Source organism: Lampetra fluviatilis, chromosome 1, assembly GCF_964198595.1.
Source record: "Lampetra fluviatilis chromosome 1, kcLamFluv1.1, whole genome shotgun sequence".
Taxonomy (NCBI): Eukaryota; Metazoa; Chordata; class Hyperoartia; order Petromyzontiformes; family Petromyzontidae; genus Lampetra; species Lampetra fluviatilis.
The window spans coordinates 10,197,000-10,212,544 of record NC_136275.1 but is presented as its reverse complement, the minus strand read 5'-3'; the positions used below and the strand labels follow the sequence as shown (position 1 = coordinate 10,212,544).

The window sequence follows — 15,545 nt, the reverse complement described above, 5'->3', positions numbered from 1 at the left end:
TTTTACAAAATACAGGCTGCTCTGGCAGTTCAGGAGATGCACAATTATTTGACGTTGGGGAAGCCAGTAGACCACATAGAGGAATCGTGTATATTGTTTTCACCTGTACTGCTAGCGCTCGAAATCAGCTGCTCATCGTCCGTGGTCTATCCACTACTGGACGAATTCCCTTCCCACGTTGCCGCGTTCACCTTACGATCCTACAATGCCAAAATCTATCTCGCTCCTGCGCATCTGATGTTCTCGCATTCGGCTGCCACTCTGTTACCAGTCTTTACCATTTGGTCATCATCCGTTCCAACACCGTGCCTTGCCCGAGCCCGACTACTTTTCTTAACAGCCAACATGTATCTAATGTTGTTCTCCTGATAAATGTGTTCCCATTTGTGTCAGCATAATTCCCCGCGTGCGTGTCTACAGAGAGTATACAATGAATGGCAATGATAGTGATGACAAAGACGATTACGCATCGCGAATATATCTATGCGTTTAAACAGCCATCAACATGCATAACACATCTGGGAGCAACCACGACTCTCTACAGATCATTGCCTCGCTCAACCTTTCCCGTTATCGACTGTTAACACAAGGGCTGTTAGCGAGCGCATATTACGGTTTGGAGAGAGGCAGGTTCCACGCCCGGCCGCCTTTATCTCCCGAACGCTACTATTCAGAGACGGCGCAAAGTACTCATTTGAGACCGAGTCGACCTCGGCGAGTCACAGGAGCAGTTCAGAGGTCACTCACCAGCGACGATCTTTCACCTTTCACCACGAAGATAAAGATGCCCCGTATAGCCTTTAAGAGACTGTTGGGGCAAGTGCTTTTCGCGAGCACCTATAAAGGTCGGCACGGCACACGAGGGAGTGGGTGGCCAACAGCACGCCCGGCCGCCTTTGTCTCCCCAGTGGTGATGTTTACACACCACACCAGGTACTCGTTTGAGGCGGGGATCAAACGGGTCGCCGGGTTTCGTAGCGCCGCTCGCTGACCGCTACACGACACACACATGCACACCCACGCACATATCTCGCGCTCGTCCACACCACGCAAGCGCGTGTGGTTTAATGTGGCTCGCGTGAAACCAAAACCCTCCACGTAGTTCCTTTTGGCGACGGTCGACATCGAATAACCGCACTCAAGCGCGGATAACAGGATGAGTGAGTGAGCACACAGCGTGAGGACCATGCAGGTCCTCACTCTGGCTCCAGTCCAGAGAGATTGACCCCACCAAAACTATCACCACCACCACTACCCACTCTCACCATCACTCTCGGGCAATGGCAATGGAGTAAGCGGAGCAGGGTACGAAAACTCAAGACGAAAACCCAGAGAGAGTAGAGGCCGAGGAGGGCGGAGCAGAAATCAGGGGGTGGACATCAGGATGAGCTGAGTAGAGGAGGAGGAATCTGTGCAGAGCCGCGATTCCCACCTGGATTAGAGGCACCGCATCCCCACTTGGCTCCCGCGTGGCTCAGCGGGCTGCACAATTCCGCAGGGCTGGAGGGGAGACTGAACGCCGCGCTCTGCCCTCTCCGTCTCTCAAGTCAGCAGCGAGTGGCATCACAGCCGAGCACAACTCCGCTCCAACACAGACCCGAGCCTCCCCCACGCCCTCATCATCCTCCCTCCTCCTCCTCCCTCCTCGGTCGCCGCCACCACCAAAAGGGGCCGCCCCTCCTACTACAGCTCCACCCACTCATCCACAGCACAAACACAAACCCCACAGCACACACCACCCCCATCTCCCCCTCTACAGGGGCCGTCCATAAATGACGTCACGCGATTTTGGACGATTTTTGACCCCCCCCCCTGTCGTTACACGGCGTCACAAAAAGTCAGACCCCCCCTCTTTAAATATGACGTCACAAAGCTCTGCCCACCCCCCAAAAAAAATAAAACATGCTTCATATCGCTTTAAACTATTGTCACTGTAGTGCGTATTTAATGTGGCGCTGCACTTTGATGTTGTAGGAGAAAACATTTATTAAAACGTCTATTTAATTAAGTAGAACGTGTTGTCTATCTTAATTTTAGAACTTTCGTGACTGCAGGAATTATTATTTGGTTCTTTCGGTTAAGTCACGTCTAAAGATAAAATAATAAATTAAATTAAATAATAGAATACGACGTTTCGATTGCAACACAAGCAATCATCATCAGGTATAATTAAATAGCGACATAAAATCTAACCAGAAAACTATAGAGAGACATATTAGCAGACAGATATCACCAAGATACATAGCGAGAGCAACACAGGTTACCTGTGAGAGCAACACAGGTTACCTGTGAGAGCAACACAGGTTACCTGTGTGTATCTGTCTGCTAATATGTCTGTCTATAGTTTTCTGGTTAGATTGTATGTCGCTATTTCATTATACCTGATGATTGCTTGTGTTGCAATCGAAACGTCGTATTCTATTATTTAATTTAATTTATTCTTTTATCTTTAGACGTGTTGTCTATATTTATTTAAAGTTGCGCCTTTTTATGTGACGTCACATTTCTCAAACCCCCCCCCCCCCATCGTCACACATCGTCACAAATGTCTGACCCCCCCCCCACAGGTGCGTGACGTCATTTATGTACGGCCCCACAACACAGCACACACGCGGCACACACGCATCTCCCCTCTGCAACACAGCACAGTAACTCCCCCCCCACCTACCTGCCCTGTCGACTACTCACCTAACAGCTCACCCAACACACCCCTCGCCAAGCCCCCACTCCAACCCACACACAGACCGACGACGAGAAGCGCTCCTCCCACTGCCCCCTACCGCAGACCACAGCCCCAGGTATCCGCTACTCACTCGCACGTTGCCTCTGGAACCTGTCTCCCCCGTGTACGGCAGACACACACCCACCCTCGCCGCGGGGCACCACACGTTCCCTCGCACATCGCACACAAGAGAAAGACAAAGATCCCCCATATAGCATTAAAAGACTGTTGGGGCAAGTGCTTTTAGCGAGCACCTATAAAGGTAGGCACGGCGCACGAGGGAGTGGGTGGCCAACGCCACGCCCGGCCGCCTTTATACCCCAAGTGACGATGTTTACACGCCTCACCCGGCACTCATTTGAGGCTGAGTCGACCTAGGAGAGGCCCATGGCCGGTTCAGATAATCGTCACTGGGTGTTGGCCGTGAGCGGGAATCGAACTCGGGTCGCCGGGTTCGGAGCGCAGCCGGGAAACCATTTCTCTGCTGCTCCCCAAACACGCGTGGCACACACACGGACATCCCTCCTCCATGAGCACACGCCCTGCAATCTGATGTGAAGCTTGCACGCCACGGGGGGAGAAGGGAGGAGGACACGGTGCGAGAGAGGGAACACGGGAACGTGAGGAAGGGGATTTGGGGTAGATTAAAGTTGACGGGGTCGTGGGCAGAGGTGAACCCAGGCTGGCCCAGGTAGACCAGTCTGTTGAAAATAGACAACAGCTCCACGCATAGGTGAGCGCGCCGTAGGAACGTATGACCAAATATAAGCGTACAGTGCTTGTATTATTTGTGTGCAGGGACAGAAGCATGAGACGTTTTCTGCGTGTTTATTGTGGCATTCAGCGCTTGGAGACTCATACAGGTCTGTACAGCTCAGAGGTCGCAACCGGGTACCCGATACCCGTACCCTACCCGACACCCGGCTACCCGTACCCGGCCAGGTACGGGTACGGGTAGGCCGTGAGTCACTGGTGAGTAACCGTGTGTCACTCATTTCGGGTAGGGTACGGGTACGGGTAAGGAATCAAAACCCGTTTGCGACCTCTGGTACAGCTCCTGAACCCCCGTAGACTGCGACGAGATGGCAGGACAGCAATTGGATTCGTGAACCCATCTGTGTGAAAGGCTTGGGGCGGCAGGGGTTGAGTCTCCATCCAGCAGTGGATGATTCACGGCTAATGATGAACAGTGTTGTTCTCTAGTATTCTTAGTGTGTTTCCTCCGAGGAATCCAGTTTCATCTCGTATTAAGCTAAAACATTTCTTATTTATTTCTACGAAGTTTGGGCAAACATCCCAGTGCAGGACCCTCCTGAAAAAAGAGCCATATTCGGCGAGGCTGTTCTCTCATAAATAAATGGCATTGACATTACAGTATGATTATAGATTTTTAGTTTTCGTATTAGTATCTCCCCCCCCCTACTCCACCCCCCGCCCCCTGCATCTCTCCTCCCTGGCTCCCCCCCCCTCTTACCTTATATAATCGCTTGTCACAAGTAGCTCTCTTTGCCCACTACAGCAATTTGTTTCTTGCTGTGGTTGTCCCACCTGATGACGGACGCTTGTGTTGCTTCCGAAACGTCGTGATTTACATTTTTTTTCCACCTACGTGACTTTACCGAAAGAACCAGAGAGTATAGTATTATTATTATACATAACGTGCCGTCCTGCATGTTGAGATTACGGAACGCTGTAGAACCAGGCCAACGCGCTGTGCTCTCTGTCGCCATGACAAGACCTCCCCAAGCAATCAGCCGCCACTGTTTCAAGGCGCCGTATCTCGAGGTAGCAATTTGCCTCGCCATGGTACCGCCACTCGAGCTGCGTGCTCATCAGGGCCTCTTGTGAGGCGCAACACCGGGAGAGACGTTCACAATGGCCATCGACAACAACAATCACGGAACATCAATTAATGACACAACAATCGCGCATAAAGCCTCTGTCCAATCGTCAGTGAACGTGTATAGATCCCAATCATGCAGGCACTGCGGTAGCAGCTGCTACAAATATATTTCGAGGGATTATAATTGTACGGATGTTAAAATGTGTACATGTCGCTATTCTTTTTTGCAAATAAACATTACCGTATTTTCCCGCATATAGCCTGCAGACGCATATACCCCACAAAATAGCGTTTTGTAGAAAACAAATTTCAGATAGCCCACACCTCTATATTCCCCGCATGCATTCATATCTTTAACGTCGTTACCGCAGCTTAATTCCATCATATTAATATGAGGTTTACATTTGTAATACATTCCACGATCAATTGTTAACATTACAATCATAACGTGCACAAATAAAACAAACAAACCAGAAACGAGTGAACTTAAAACAGTAAATAAGTAACAAAAGTAAATATCCAATAAATAAGTAACACATAACTGGTAGATAAGTAAATACAGTTTTAGCACTATGAGACCTCCTTTACCAGTGGCAAAATATAGTAATAGGTTTTTACCCTTTCAACTGGTACAAAGGTGTCAGTTTTTGTACCAGTTGAAAGGGTAAAAACCTATTACTATACAGTTTTAGCATTGGTAGATTGCGCACTGCGCAGACAATAGTGGTACTTCGGTAACTCCGCTGCCTCTCCCCCCAGCTCTCCCGTCGCCGTAAACAAAGTGCGCCCACTTCAAACATTGTCGTTCCATTGTACAAACAATTCGAATAATTTAAAACGTGATAACATGTGTATCTCGGATTCCCTGTGCGCTGCGTTGCACCGCTAGTCGAATAGATAACCTTGCGTTCAATAAACCCTCGGAGCCAGGATGAACGTCCAACTCCAATCGTCATTTATTGATTGTAACAAGGTAACACTGGTGAGAAAACACAGATACAGCATCTGTTATAATCCGGAAACACCCACGCAATGAACACCACAGCATCAGATCATTGTCTTAGATAACAATAGATCCTGGAAGGACCAGGCCCCCACATTACCACTGAACAGCTAGACAAGAGCACAAGCCAGTGCGTTGCATACAGGCACATCGTGTATTCATCCCACTGCACCCCAAATGTACAGCATTACACATAACACTAAACTGTGGATGAGATACTTCGTCATCTTTACTCTCAGGATCGCAACATAGGCACAAGTCTGACTCGACCTACTAAATCACAAGTAACATCCACAATAAGGAAAGTCGCAGGCTTCGTTACTAACTAGGCCTCGTATTTACTACAACAACTTAACGGCACCATAAAGGCATTTACATCACTATAACGGTCATTCCAACATTACAACAGCATTGCCAATATTATAGGAATATAAACAACTTACAGACAATGCTTCTTAAGCTCCCACAATGGACAAGTGCGGCTGTGGTCTCACTGAGATGCGATGCGTGCCGCCATCTTGACTTATCTGTGTAATGGTCGACGCCCGCTTGGTACAGTGGAAATCTAAAATCGTCACTTCCTGGTCACGTGACCAAAATTAGCATAAAAAAACAGGAACTTCCTGTGAACGCACGCTCCACATCTGCCGTGAGGCAAGACAATGTGCAATTTTAGCGTGAGTAGTTTATTCAGCAGTGCTTTAGTCAAAGGTAAGTGTTGCATAGTGGATAGTCCTACCATGAAAACATTTTACGAGTTATGACATGTCACACGTGTAGAATATTTTTGGGATAGCCCGCACCTCCATATACCCCGCAGGGTCTTGTTTTGTTTGTAAGAAGTGGTATACCCCGCGGGTTATATGCGGGAAAATATGGTACTTGCAACCTTCCGTGTGGTGTAAATATATATTTAAGTGCCGTCTGCATGCTGTGTTTGGCTTACATTGGGTTTGTAGACTGAATATTACGCGTCGATCGCTGAAAAGTGCTCATCTCCATTGGTGGTGCTAGGCTAATGATGTCATGTCCATTCACCTGGCAGGGACAATTTTCTCTTGACCTCCGACCGTCATGGATACTCGCACCACGCCAAGGCGACAATTTGTGAGGACAGTCAGTCACCGACTCTTCATCAAGTATTGTATACTAATATGAGCCAAGAATATGTGTGTGTCCCGCACGTGACGCTACTCCATATGAGGCCCACCCCACCCCCTCATTAATATTCATGAGTGGGTGGATTTTTACACTAACGCAGAGGAAGGTCGAGCTGAATTTAATTACTTATTATGCAAAGTCACTCCAAATATGACGTTTCTTTACTGTCTTGCCTCACAGCAGATGTGGAGCGTACGTTGACAGGAAGTTCCTGTTTTTTTATGCTAATTTTGGTCACGTGACCAGGAAGTGACGATTTTCAGTGAACCACGCGGGCTTCTGCCATCTTACTGATAATTCAAGATGGCGGCACGCATCGCATCTCAGTGAGACCACAGCCGCACTTGTCTATTGTGGGAGCTTAAGAAACATTGTCTGTAAGTTGTTTATATTCCTATAATATTGGCAATGCTGTTGTAATGTTGGAATGACCATTATAGTGATGTAAATGCCTTTATGGTGCCGTTAAGTTGTTGTAGTAAATACGAGGCCTAGTTAGTAACGAAACCTGCGACTTTCCTTATTGTGGATGTTACTTGTGATTTAGTAGGTCGAGTCAGACTTGTGCCTATGTTGCGATCCTGAGAGTAAAAATGATGAAGCATCTCATCCACAGTTTAGTGTTATGTGTAATGCTGTACATTTGGGGTGCAGTGGGATGAATACACGATGTGCCTGTATGCAACGCACTGGCTTGTGCTCTTGTCTAGCTGTTCAGTGGTAATGTAGGGGCCTGGTCTGTCCAGGATCTATTGTTATCTAAGACAATGTTCTGATGCTGTGGTGTTCATTGTGGTGGTGTTTCCGGATTATAACAGATGCTGTATCTGTGTTTTCTCACCAGTTTTACCTTGTTACAATCAATAAATGACGATTGGAGTTGGACGTTCATCCTGGCTCTGAGGGTTTATTGAACGCAAGGTTATCTACTCGACTAGCGGTGCAACGCAGCACATTGAGGCCGAGATAGTAAAAAGACAGTCTTCTTGAAGCTCCCAACCGGTGCTGCAGCCAGCCCTGCAGCGAGTAAAAAGACATTCTTCTTGGAGCTCCCAACCAGCTCCTCAAGCAAAAGAGCTCTCAAGCAGTCAGCCTGCAGCAAGCAACCAGCTCTGCAACGAGTCTACATTAAAATCGTGTTGCAAGCATCGCAGCATGGACAGCCACAGTTCAGCAGGGAGAGATGCTGAAGAAGATGATTTAAGCTATCCAGGACCTCCCATCCTGCCTCAAGAGGACCAAGGGAGTTCAAGGCCCCAAAGAGAGGTCAGGCTGACACAGCGGGCCTTGGAAAGCTATGATGCTGAGAAACAGGACCTTGATGCCAGGATACAACGGGCATGGGACCGGGATGAAGCAGATTTATCTGAGGCTTCAAAGGCCTCAGACACAGTGGCCTCAATTCAGCGGGCCATCCATCGAGTGAAGGTGAGCAGCTCAAGCTACAAGCTCCTGGCAAATAAATACATCTCCCTCCTGATGAAGGTGAAAACAGATGAGGGCATTGAGGGAGTGCGCACTCAAGAACACTTCCTCGAACTGCTCGATGATAATGTGCAGGCCGTGATACAAGATGCAATGGACCGTGTGGAGGGCTTAAGAGAGACACGATCTCAGTACTCTTTCTCATCCAGGTCCACCACAAGATCTAAAGCCTCAGCACACTCAAATACATCATCTACTAGTATGGCAGCAGCTCAGGCACGCTCAGCAGCAGAAGCAGCAAACGTCCGTATTGCCTACATGGCTGAAGAGGAAGCTATGCTAATTGAAAAGGCCCACATACAAGAAGAAGCAAGCATAGCAACTGCTGCCGCACGGAGAAAGCAGAGCTCGCAGAGCAAGAAAGTATATTAGCAACTGCTGCCGCACGAGAGCAAGAGAGTATATTAGTGGCTACTGCTGCACGGAAGAAAGCAGAGCTTGACGAGCAAGAGAGTATATTAGTGGCCACTGCCACACGGAAGAAAATTGAGCTGGATGCTAAGTTAAGCACCCTACAACTCAAAAGGGAAGCAGCTGCTGCAATGGCCCAGGCAGAGGTGCTCGAGGCAGCAGCCAACCTGGATAAGGAAGAGAATTGGAATGAGTTTGGCACTCAGATACCTGTTAAGGACCGTGATCAACTCACAAGAAAAAATATTTTGGACTGGTCTGAACAATGCATCAATGCTCCTCCACCAAACGATACTGAACAAAGGGTGGACGTTCAGGCATCGCCATCTCCACACCGAATGAACATGAATGCTGTCTACAGGAATGGTGGAAATGCATATCCTGCCCTGGCAGTTAGTCGCCAACTCAGCGTCGCGCACGTGGGGTCAGACATGGATGCACCAAGTCAGACCCACATTCCAGACAGTCACATAAGGGGATCCAGCCAACATGATCGAAACCCTTTGGGCCCACAGTCCAACGCCATCGCAAATGACGGCATGCAAGGCAATACAGACAATAATGCCACCTCACAAGCGCCAGTATGGACACACCCTGGATCAGCAGGACTAGGGGACTTTGCTAGGTACCTGGAGGACTCATTAAGTTTGATGACCACTCTGAGAACTATCGAGCCTGGAGATCTACCTTCAGGAATGCAATTCGAAATGCAGACATCTCTGCAAGTGAAGAACTGGACCTGTTGGTGAAATGGTTAGGAAATGAATCTGCAGAGTACGCAAAGAGGATCCGGTCAGCAAACATTGACGACCCCACCTCAAGCCTGCATGCGGTGTGGGAGAGGCTCGAGGAGTGCTATGGTAGCCCAGAAACGATTGAGAAGGCTCTCTTAAAGAAGTTGCGGAACTTTCCAAAAATCTCTGGTAAGGACAATAAAAGGTTACGAGAGCTTGGAGATCTTTTGATGGAGCTTGAATCAGCCCAGGCTGATCCCTACATACCATGTCTCATTTTCTTGAATACCTACCATGGCGTGAACCCCATCGTAGAGAAATTGCCATTTGACGTGCAGGAAAAATGGAGAACAGCGGGTTCAAGATACAAGTCAGAGCATCAGGTTGCATTCCCCCGTTCTCTTTTTTCTCAAAGTTTATCCGCAACCTGGCTAAGACTAGAAATTACCCGAGTTTCATGTTTGGCACCACGGGGATTTCCAGTCCAGATCTCCCAAAAATGGAAAGAACGATGGCGAAACGAGGAACAGCGAGCGTGCCAATTTCCGTACACAAGACTAAGGTCTCTCCTACGACATTCGCAAACTCCATCCAGGCAATCACCACAAAGACAAAGATAGAGGATCCAAAGAAGAATTGCCAATTGCATGATAAACCTCACTCCCTCCAGAAATGCCGTGAGTTCAGGAGGAAGCCATTGGAAGAGCAGAAGAACATGCTGAAAGAATTTGGAGTGTGCTTCAAATGCTGCGCTTCTACAAACCACCTTGCAAGGAATTGCAAGGCAGATATCAAGTGCGAGGAATGTGGCAGCGACAAACATGCAACTGCTCTGCACACATTTTACTCCAAACCCAATGGCACTAAGGCTTCCGATCCCGAAGCAGAGCACGGCGGGGAGCAATGCGAGACCGCCGCACTCACTTCCTCAATCACAACCAAATGCACAGAAGTCTGTGGAGAAGGCTTCAAAGGAAGATCTTGCTCAAATATATGCCTCGTCCGAGTGTATCCCAAAGGACATCCTGAAAGGGCAGTAAGGATGTACGCCATAATGGACGACCAGAACAACAGGTCTTTGGCAAGGTCAGAGTTCTTTGATCAGCTAAGCGTAGGTGGGAATTCCTTTCCATACACGCTCAGAACATGCTCAGGACTGATGGAGACAGTGGGAAGAAGAGCGAGCGGCCTCATGGTGGAAACCATGGATAGCACCATGAAGCTAGCCCTTCCTACGGTGACAGAGTGCAATGAGATACCGGACGACAGGAGTGAGATTCCCACGCCCGAAGTTGCACGTCACCACCCACACCTGAAACCCATAGCAGAGTTCATCCCGCCATTGGATCACGCGGCACAGATTTTACTTCTGCTCGACAGGGACATGCTGAGAGTCCACAAGGTTCGCGACCAACGCAATGGACCTCACGACGCTCCCTACGCCCAGAGACTCGATCTAGGATGGGTCATCGTGGGTGACGTTTGTCTCGATGGGACCCACAAACCAGACCACATTAGCACATTCAGAACGAGTGTGCTCATGAATGGACGCACGTCACTCTTCAAACCGTGCCACAACCACTTCACGCTGAAAGAGAAGCTCGGAGACAGAAGTGAAGGCTGTACCGTGCAGACTTACAAAGAAACCACCATGCTGACCACAACTTCGCACGTACATCCACCATCTTCGCTGGATTTTGTTCCTCCACGTTTCTCCAATCCAGTCCTCACTGACAAGACGAAGCCAAAGACGAAGCCGCTGCTCGTCGCTCTGCTGGTGGTCGTGGCGGTGGTTGCTGCGGCCGTGGCCTCTTCGTTCCTAGACCCGGAGCTGTCATCCGAGTGGGAATCCTGGAAGGAGTTCCACGGCAAGGCCCCACAACCGGAACATACCATCCCAAGGCTTGAGCTGTGTGGAGCGGTTTTTGCTACAGAGGTGGCGGAACTGATCTTAGACGAATTTGACGTTAAACTGGACGCGGTCAAGTTCTACACGGACAGTAAGGTCGTACTAGGCTACATAAACAACCAAACCAGAAGGTTCTACACCTACATCAGCAACCGGGTGGAGCGCATCAGGAGATCGACGCAGCCGGAGCAATGGAATTACGTTCCAACTGACCAGAATCCAGCAGATCTCGCAACTAGGTCCGTCCCTGCATCTCTGCTGAATCAAACCATCTGGCTGACGGGTCCAGCGTTCCTGATACGACGTGACGTGGCCCATGTACTACCAAAGAGACATTTGGACTCGTAGAGCCTGAGTCCGACAAGGAGATTCGTCCTCAAGTGACAACTTTCGTAACAAATGTGCGACCAAGAAGTCCACTGAGTCCACACCATTTTGAACATTTCTCGAAATGGACGACGCTCGTGAGAGCGATAGCACATTTAACGCATATCGCAGACTGCTTCCATCGCCCGATGAGAGGCACCACTGGTAGCTGCAATGGATGGCATCACTGCACAGTGCCACGCACTGAAGACGAGCTTTCCAGAGCAAGGAAATCAATCTTCCGCTGTGTGCAACAGGCAGCTTATGCAAGTGAGATCAAGGCCATCAACAAGGGAGAAGACCTTCCTAGGGTCAGCACCCTCAGGAAGCTAAACCCCAGGATGGATAAAGACGACTTGCTCAGGATCGGTGGTCGGCTAGGGAATGCCAAATTAGATGAGAATGAACGAAACCCCCTCATAATCCCAAGCCAGAGCCACATCGCAATTTTACTTGTGCGCCACTACCACGAGAAGGTCAAGCACCGAGGTCGGCACTTCACAGAAGGAGCAATCCGATCTGCAGGGCTGTGGATCGTTGGAGCAAAGAGGTGCATCGCCAGCACAATCCACGAGTGTATCCGGTGTCGTCAGCTACGTGGAATACAGGAAGAACAGAAAATGGCAGACCTCCCAACCGATCGACTCAGTGTGGAACCTCCCTTCACCTCTGTAGTGATCGACGTGTTCGGACCATGGACAGTCATCTCCCGCCGCACCAGAGGAGGGCTCGCGAACAGCAAACGTTGGGCAGTGCTGTTCACCTGTATGAGTACACGAGCAGTGCACATCGAAGTCATCGAGTCCATGGACTCTTCGAGCTTTATAAATGCACTCCGGAGATTCTTCGCCATCAGATGGCCAGCCAAGCAACTCCGTTCTGATTGTGGAACCAATTTCACTGGAGCATGTAAAGAGCTTAAGATCAATACGGAGAATATCAAAGATGATTCTGTCAGGAAATACCTTAGTGACCAAGGCTGCACATGGATCTTCAATCCTCCCCACTCTTCGCATATGGGTGGAGCTTGGGAACGCATGATCGGGATTGCTCGACGCATTCTCGACTCCATGCTATGTGATGTCGGGTCCACACGGCTCTCTCACGAGGTCTTGACCACTCTCATGGCCGAGGTCTCAGCCATAATGAATTCAAGACCCCTGATTCCCGTCTCAACCGACCCGGAGTCACCATTCATCTTGACTCCTGCTACACTTCTTACCCAGAAGACAGATGTGCTCACAGCACCTACCGAGGAGGCCAGCACTGCAGACCTCTACAGCCAATGGAGACAAGTGCAGAGCTTTGCAAACACGTTCTGGCATCGCTGGAAAAACTAGTACCTTGCGACACTCCAAGTGCGCAACAAGTGGCAGTCTAACAGACCAGACATCCAAGAAGGCGACCTCGTCCTACTGAAGGACAACCAAGCCAAATGGAATGAGTGGCCAATGGGCCGCATCCTCAAGTCAATTCCAAGTGCCGATGGAAAAGTTCGAAAGGTCGAGGTTATGATTGCGAAGCAAGGTGTCGCAAAAACTTTCATCAGGCCCATAGTCGAGATAGTACTACTTCTCTCTCGCAAAGATATGGACAAATAAGTCGACCCGTTGAAGTTGTTATACACTTGTTAATGAGATAGGAAATAAATGGTGGTATCTCCTAGATACCAGACGGGGAGTGTCTTGCCTCACGGCAGATGTGGAGCGTACGTTCACAGGAAGTTCCTGTTTTTTTATGCTAATTTTGGTCACGTGACCAGGAAGTTACGATTTTAGATTTTCAGTGATCCATGCGGGCTTCTGCCATCTTACTGATAATTCAAGATGGCGGCACGCATCGCATCTCAGTGAGACCACAGCCGCACTTGTCCATTGTGGGAGCTTAAGAAGCATTGTCTGTAAGTTGTTTATATTCCTATAATATTGGCAATGCTGTTGTAATGTTGGAATGACCGTTATAGTGATGTAAATGCCTTTATGGTGCCGTTAAGTTGTTGTAGTAAATACGAGGCCTAGTTAGTAACGAAGCCTGCGACTTTCCTTATTGTGGATGTTACTTGTGATTTAGTAGGTCGAGTCAGACTTGTGCCTATGTTGCAATCCTGAGAGTAAAGATGACGAAGCATCTCATCCACAGTTTAGTGTTATGTGTAATGCTGTACATTTGGGGTGCAGTGGGATGAATACACGATGTGCCTGTATGCAACGCACCGGCTTGTGCTCTTGTCTAGCTGTTCAGTGGTAATGTAGGGGCCTGGTCCGTCCAGGATCTATTGTTATCTAAGACAATGTTTTGATGCTGTGGTGTTCATTGTGTTGGTGTTTCCGGATTATAACAGATGCTGTATCTGTGTTTTCTCACCAGTTTTACCTTGTTACAATCAATAAATGACGATTGGAGTTGGACGTTCATCCTGGATCCGATGGTTTATTGAACGCAAGGTTATCTACTCGACTAGCGGTGCAACGCAGCGCACAGCGAGGCCGAGATATTTACAGAAAGTAACGGTAAAAAATAAATCTACGCAGTACAGTGCTGCATCCGTGCGTGACGTCACTGCAAAAGAGGCCCCCCCCCCCCTTCATTAATATTCATACCCGCGTGGAAATTTACACTAACGCACAAGGTCGCGCACTCCACATGCCGCACCCCTCCCCTCATTAATAATCATGAGCGGGCGACGTCACTCCACATGCCGCACCCCTCCGTAATAACCATGAGGGGGTGACGTCACTCCACATGCCGCACCCCTCCCCAATAACCATTAGCGGGTGACGTCACTCCCCTCATTAATAAGCATGAGCTGAACAATTTTTCTATTAATATTTCAGATTTACTGCAATTTCCACCCGTCCTTGGAAAGGAAAAAAAGCCAGTTTGTAATAACCAGCGCTGCCACCACGATTGAAGCGTGCATTTCAAATGCCATCCAATTAAAAAAAATGTCTGCGCGTGTAACATGTGGGAATTTACACCAACCTTTTGTGCGCGTAATTTATGGATGTTATATTAACACGACGAGCGGTGCTGTTGTGGTGCCACAGCAACGGAGCAACTCCGCCGGCGCTGCCATCCGCTCACACCCCTCCACACGAACGCACGCACACCCCCACTAAACACACACAAGCACACCCCCACTAAAGACACACACGCACACCCCCACTAAACACACACATGCACCCACGTAGGGTCTCGTGAGGGGGTCACCTGGTACCATGGGTTTTTAACCGAGGGGCCCCTAGTTGGGATATCCCACGGTTTCCCAGTGCCAGGAGATTGGCCAACCCCCCCAGGCCAAATTGCATTGCGGCCCCGTGAATTGGCTTAAAATTGTACGGGCGCGACGAAACTCACCGGGCTAACCGCAATGAGAGACTCACAGCACAGGGAGATAGGGCCTCGAGGGCAAACACTCTGCGAGCAGCGCATAAGAGGAGGTGGGAGGAAAATTCCTGGACTGACTGCAGCTGCGTATGCCACGGGATGGGGTGGGAGGACGGGGGCATAGACAATGGATCGAGGCGTAAAGGGAAGCAACGCTCCAGGTAAGGGCGGGGCATCGGTTTAAAATCGAAAGGTAGGCGCCCGATTGGCCGCGCAGGATAACACCACGTAACCCTGGATCTTTGGATTCCGAGGGTATAAAAGGAGGGAGGGGGAAAACGTTGAGTAGTTCTCCTCCAGCCGTTCAGCTGCCCAGTCCGACTCCCAGCCGCTCGCAGCGTCCGAGGGACGCTGGCAAGTGCTGCTACAACTCGACCCCAGGCAGAGACCTCTCCTACCCTCGTCCCTTCTACTCCCACCGCGTCCGTGCGACACCGTGAGTGCGTCTGCGAGGTGAGAAGAAGGGTAAGGGAACACCCAGGGATTGAATAGGGATAGACTAAGCGCTGCTCGCCGACTATTTA

The 15,545-nt window shown here is 49.3% G+C and overlaps 1 protein-coding gene across 1 annotated transcript in view; it reads right to left on the bottom strand.

Annotated features, from left to right (window-relative positions):
• LOC144931713 (semaphorin-5A-like) overlaps positions 1-1,625 on the bottom strand; it is a 61,453-nt gene extending 59,828 nt beyond the window's left edge. The window contains exon 1 of the mRNA XM_078855927.1: positions 1,433-1,625. The gene's annotated coding sequence lies outside the window, so the exon portion shown is untranslated. The remainder of the gene's footprint in view (positions 1-1,432) is intronic.
• Between the last annotated feature and the right edge of the window lie 13,920 nt (positions 1,626-15,545).